Source organism: Leopardus geoffroyi, chromosome C2 (genome assembly GCF_018350155.1).
Source record: "Leopardus geoffroyi isolate Oge1 chromosome C2, O.geoffroyi_Oge1_pat1.0, whole genome shotgun sequence".
NCBI lineage: Eukaryota > Metazoa > Chordata > Mammalia > Carnivora > Felidae > Leopardus > Leopardus geoffroyi.
Window position 1 is genome coordinate 95608614 of NC_059333.1, and position 6653 is coordinate 95615266.

General features: G+C 43.2%; 1 pseudogene; it reads left to right on the top strand.

Annotated features, from left to right (window-relative positions):
* Positions 1 to 1221: 1221 nt before the first annotated feature.
* LOC123610362 lies at positions 1222 to 1401 on the top strand (annotated as a pseudogene).
* The last annotated feature ends 5252 nt before the right edge of the window (positions 1402 to 6653 follow it).

Sequence of the window (6653 nt, forward strand, 5' to 3'; positions counted from 1 at the left end):
GCTTATTCTCTGACAGGTCCCATAAGAATTTCTCACCTGTAGCCAGATTACACAAGATGTCTCAGGGTTGGAGAAGACCTATAATATAAAAAGCTTCTATAGACACTTCTCTAAAGAAGACATCCAGATGGCCAACAGGCTCATGAAAAGATGCTCAACATCACTCCTCATCAGGGAAATACAAATCAAAACCACATTAAGATATCACCTCATGCAAATCAGAGTGGCTAAAATGAACAAATCAGGAGACTATAGATGCTGGAGAGGATGTGGAGAAATAGGAACCCTCTTGCACTGTTGGTGGGAATGCAAACTGGTGCAGCCACTCTGGAAAACAGTGTGGAAGTTCCTCAAAAAATTAAAAATAGATCTACCCTATGACCCAGCAATAGCACTGCTAGGAATTTACCCAAGGGATACAGGAGTGCTGATGTATAGGGGCTCTTGTACCCCAATGTTTATAACAGCACTTTCAACAATAGCCAAATTATGGAAAGAGAGTAAATGTCCATCAGCTGATGAATGGATAAAGAAGTTGTGGTTTATATATACAATGGAATACTACTTGTCAATGATAAAGAATGAAATATGGCCTTTTGTAACAACATGGATGGAACTGGAGAGTGTTATGCTAAGTGAAATAAGTCATACAGAGAAAGACAGATACCATACGTTTTCACTCTTATGTGGATCTTGAGAAACTTAACAGAAGACCATGGGGGAGGGGAAGGGGAAAAAAAAGTTAGAGAGGGAGGGAGGCAAACCATAGGAGACTCTTAAAAACTGAGAATAAACTGAGGGTTGATGGGGGGTGGGAGGGAGAGGAAAGTGGGTGATGGGCATTGAGGAGGGCACCTGCTGGGATGAGCACTGGGTGTTGTATGGAAACCAATTTGACAATAAATTTCATATTAAAAATATAAAAAAATGAAAAGCTTGTATAGATTACGATCACTTTTGTAGACTCCATCTGCAATGTCATAGCCAGAAGGGTGTGTATGTGTATGTGTGTGTGTGTATGTATGTATGTGTGATACGAACACCACTATATATTCCTCCAGATGCAGGACAATCTGATACTTTTTAAAACATCAATACTGGGAAGGCAGAGTGTGTCCATATTGAGACCCACAGAATCCAGTTTACAGGGCTTCTTCCAGCTGGGCCAAGAGGTAGCTGTGTATGGGCTGCAGAATCTGTGTCTTTTGTGAGATTGAAATCATGGTAGTACCAGAAACTCATGGCCAATTCCATTTCACTGGTATTAAAAAATAGTCCAATACTCCCACAGGGAGAATGAATTGTGTACTGGCCACATGCAGCGGCATTGCTTTGGTAGTTTTATACTTGAAGTTAAGGTCTAAAAAACCTCCAGCTATGAAAGCCACATACGAACTCTAAACAGTCAGTACCTCATCTGTTAAGTTCCCATGCCTGGACAAGCTAATGTCAACTCACCATGTGATACTCAGTTTGTACAATACATTATGAACCTGGAAAAATAGAATCCAGTTTACATTTTTCATCACTTTCCCACTTGGTTGTCTCTAGGTTTTCATAGAACAATGGTTATCAGGCCCTAATTGATATCTCCCTCCATGTGGTGGGCACTCAGTGCAAGAAATGCTTCTACTGTCTATCTGGTCCCTCTCTGATTCCTCCCCAGAGAGGAGGACTCCTCTTACCAGTGACTTTGTGACAGAAACCTGGCAAAGAGAGCTCAGTCCTTTCCTCTGCCCTTATTCTAGAGAGTCAACCGCCCAAAGAAATCAGGCATTCTGTTCTGATTCTCAGTACTATAAGTTTTTCAAGAGGAGAGCTCCATATGGAAAAGCTTTTGGTTGTCCAGATGAGCTTGTGACAGATGGGTAGTTCTGCTTGATTCTGGAGTATAGTATTAGGAAGTCCCTTCTTGCTGCACCTAAACCACATTCACCAACCTAGCCTTTACCAGCAAAAGAGCTTATACATTGGGCTCCATCTATCTGACTGTTCTTTGTATTTTACTTAGTTCAGAACTGGGTTGGGGAAAATGGGTATACTTATCAGCTCCCTAAAACCCCAATATGTTTTTGTAGACTCCATTGATACCACCCATGGACCACCTTGTATATGCCACGGCAGGACAGATGGCAGTATCTAATCAATGGCCTTTGATCCTTCAGGGAAAGGCCCAATAATCAATGGATCTCCAAGATAAAAGCCTTCGCTTACAGTGTTTGCTAATTTCCATGGTGCACATACCTACACCATGGCTGGTATCAAGCTACGCTTGGGACATCATCGAAAAGACTTGGGAGATGTTCGCAATCTGCTCTCTCCAGCCAAAGAAGAGCCAACTGAGCCAACCTATTGTACCTCTTTAGAGCCGGGGAACACTTCCTTCCACAGGAGCAGATGCCCCTGGCACGTGGCCAGATGCACACCTCTGAGCTGGAATTTCTGTTTGGTGATAGTTTGCTGCCCTGGGAACTGCAACTTCAGGGAAAGGCCAAGCTTTTGTTCCATATTCAGTGGCAAGTCTACTGTCAGCTCAATACATAATTAAAGGAAACAAGATGAGAACAAGGTTACCTTGCAGGAGGCCACACCAGAAGCCAGCACAGCATGGATTAGGACTTTCTAAGTTCCTGCAGTGACACATTTCCTTACTCGCATTTTGGAGCTTGGTAATCACTTCTCCATCACATAAGAGAGGTCATTTTCTGTCCCTTGCCCTCATTTTCTAACCAACAGAAACACCAGAGTTTGGATTCTGTGGAATGGTTGAATGATCGTGGACTGGTTGCTTACACAATCTTGATCCTAACTTTCCATATTTGAGAAAATGGAGATTGTGATATTCTTCCCAGAGGTTGTTGGAAATATTATAAAGGATGTTTCTAAAACTGTTAAGATGGTGCGTTGCTTGCAGCAGGCACACAATAAATAGTATATATGCAATCACCCCTGTGTTGGTGGCAGGGGGCACACATTCAGCCCGAGGGGAAGGGGTGGTGAGTAGAGCTCAGCAAACGCAGTTCCTTTTGTTTCCATCCCCTCAGTTTGTGCTGTTTACATTAGTTTTGCCTCCTTGGCCAGATACTACATATCTGTTCTCCTTCCAGTTCCACCTTCTTCTGAGGATTCTTCTCAGAAGTCATCACTATTAAAGGGTCACAGGAACTGTAAGCACAAGTGTAAGCAGAAGGACTCTTGTTGCTTCCAGCAATGGATAAAGGAAATTGTCTTTAACATGCATGTCTATACTATTAGCATTTCATGTTTCAAAATATGCATTTTAAGAAGGGCCTGAGTGGTTCAGTCGGTTAAGCATCTGGCTCTTTATTTTGGCTCGGGTGACGATCTAATGGTTCCTGCATTCGAACCCCGCGTCGGGCTCTGCGCTGACAGTGGAGAGCCTGCTTGGGATTCTCTCACTCCCTCAGAGGACCTCACAAAATCCACCAGCCACAGCATGGTCCAGAAATGGAGACTGATTCCACACAACCCCCAGAGGTGCTGCAGGATGAGAATCATGTCCCCAGAGGGGCACAAAAGCAACAGAGAGAGCTATTAGGTATGAAGGGTGTTTGTCACGAGACTGAGGAATGCTGGGCATGACCTGAGAGCAGGATGGATGGCTTAGTGGCCCCAGAGCTAGCAGACAACAAATAAGAACCAGATGCCTGCCTCTGCCCCCCGCACCCCAAAGTCTTCCAGGGACTGGGATAGAGCCAGAGAAATTGGGAGGAAGGCAACCTGGATTGACTTAGAGTTCTACCTCCAGCAGAATGAGGTCTTGTCAAATAAATTCTTTTGAGTTATGGACAAACGAAGCAGGGACATCTCCCATATACTCCAGTTTGTGGTTTTAAAGTTATACCTATTGCCCAGTAGTTCCCCTAATTTCATGTTGTTCTCATCAATGAATCTCCCAGAGTGAAGTAGAGAGAGTAGAGCTTTTGCAGGCAGATAGACTTGTATTCAAGTCCTAACCCTCTGGATCCCAGTCCCTACTTCATGTGTGATGACAGGCAAATTAACAGTATTTAAACCCTTTTGAGTATCAGGCGCCTCACCTGTAGAGCGGTGGTTAGTAGGAGGATTAGAAGACAAGACAGAAGATCATTTTCAGGGGAGTCTGAGCAGAGGAGGCCTCCAGCAGGGACCGGTGTGATAGTTGTGATTCTTGGCTTCCCGTACGGCAAAGTGATGTCGCCATGGCTCACAGACGAAGGGGAAGGAACCCTGATGGATGGGCCACCATGGCTCCACCTAGGCTGGGTGACGTTGTGAGGACATCATAGACTTCATGGAAATATTCCAGATGCACAGGCCGAGAGGGGAGCTTGGAAAGGAAAGGTTCTGTTAGAGGAGACGGACAAGAAACTTTCTACAAGAAGCTGTCGCGTCATCTCACCTTTTGTTTCGCAGATGCAATTATATCAACTCGCAAAGGTGAGAGAATGTGCCACAGACCAACAAGCATTTCCAAAGAATAAAAAGTTTTCATATATATGTATATTTGTATATATGTATATCACACCAGTTTTTTAAATTTTTTGTTTGTATTTTTTTTAATGTTTATTTATTTTTTTATTTTAATTTTTTTTTTCAACGTTTATTTATTTTTGGGACAGAGAGAGACAGAGCATGAACGGGGGAGGGGCAGAGAGAGGGAGACACAGAATCGGAAACAGGCTCCAGGCTCTGAGCCATCAGCCCAGAGCCCGACGCGGGGCTCGAACTCACGGACCGCGAGATCGTGACCTGGCTGAAGTCGGACGCTCAACCGACTGCGCCACCCAGGCGCCCCTAATGTTTATTTTTGAGAGAGAGAGACAGAGCATGAGCCGGGGAGGGGCAGAGAGAGAGGGAGACACAGAATCTGAAACAGGCTCCAGGATCTGAGCTGTCAGCACAGAGCCCGACGCGGGGCTCGAACTCACAAAATGTGAGATCATGACCTGAGCTGAAGTCGGACGCCTAACTGCTTAACCGACTGAGTCCCCCAGGTGCCCCTGTATCGCACCAGTTTTAAGGTAATGAGTAAGCATCGTGAATTCCAATTTTCATTCTGAGAAAAACTAAGTAGAATGTATCACTTTTGTATACGTGCTTACATGTCTAAAGATTTAGGAGTTTAACAAGATACTCTTTTTTCCCCTTTTTCAGTTATATCCAGATGTTTTTAATCTATGCGAAGTAATGATGGATACGTGCTACATCCTTCAACTGATTTGCAAGATGTATTTACATGAAATAAAGGAGTTTTAAAAACAAAATTCTTTCAAAACAATTTTTTTACCACATCTTTTGGCCTGGAAAATTATTTGCCTATTATTTTGCTCTTTGGAGTTAAGATATTCAAACTGTAGAAACATTGTTAATATAGGACAAATCAAGTCTCAGAAATTTTGGAAATAATGGCCTTCTGCAATATATGTAAAAATATGATACACAGTGTCTGTCTTACAGGTAGTGCTTAGCAAAAGTTGTCTTCCTCCCTTCCTCCCCCACTGATGGGGGCCCACTTTCTCATTATTCCTGCATATGGGCTTTCCCACTCTTAGTCTGCCTATCTCCAGATATTTCTGCTTCAGCTGCACCAGGTCCTGGGAATGCAGAGAAGACTCGATCCCTGCCCGAAGAAGCTGACAGCTAGAGAGGGAGAAGGACATGTAAACCTTGGACAGACTCTCAGTCTGACACTCACCAGTCTAGATTTAATTCCACAGTTTCCTGTTGTATTAGACAATAGTCTTCTTACCGGGCTCCTGCTGGCTTTCTTCTTCCTCGGGCCACCTGGTTCAATGAATGGGGTCAGCTCTTGGTAAATTGGGCCTGCCTCACACAAGTCCTTCAAACTCTAAAGTAAAAAAGACTAACAGCTCCGTGGTTAGGCTTGATAGATTCCTGGAAATGGCTTCCTAAATACAGCAGAATCTGCTCCTGAATTGAAGAGGGAATATTTTTAAAAAATCAATGACTCTAGATTCAAAGGAAGAAAGAAAAGAAAGAAAGAGAAGAAAGAAAGAAAGAAAGAAAGAAAGAAAGAAAGAAAGAAAGAAAGAAAAGAAAGGAAGGAAGAAAGACAGAAAGAAAGAAAAGAAAGAAAAAGGAAAAATGCAATGAGTTTATATGTGGCAAAGATAGATGCCTACTCAAAATTTAGACCTTAGGAAACAAATTCTCTTTCATTTTTACCCATCAAATCTTTGATTTAATAAACATGCCTGCCTTGGGCCAGCCACTGCATAGGCACTGAGGTAAAATGTGTTAGACATGATGCCTGCCCTCAGAGAGTTCATGGCCAGGTAGAGAAGAAAGGCAAGTCAACAGGCATCAGAGGAGACTGCAGTGAGGGCAGTGGCAGAGAACATTGACTGAGGATTGTCTCAATCAATTTAGCAAAATGTGCTCTTTCACAGTGTGCCATGGCCAAAGTTATCTCCGTACTATAAGAGAGGTCATCTGGGCACAGAGAATAAGAATATATTTTTCCTGATTGCAATTTGGCTCCCAAGTGAGGTGGAAGGGAAGTGGTATGTTTTAATATTTACATTCTTTCTGCTAACATGCTATAAGCTCATTGAGAAACTGGTCTCAACTTGACAGTCTCCTGGACTCTATTCTGTGTCCCTGAGGACATCTCAAAAAATGGCAACAAT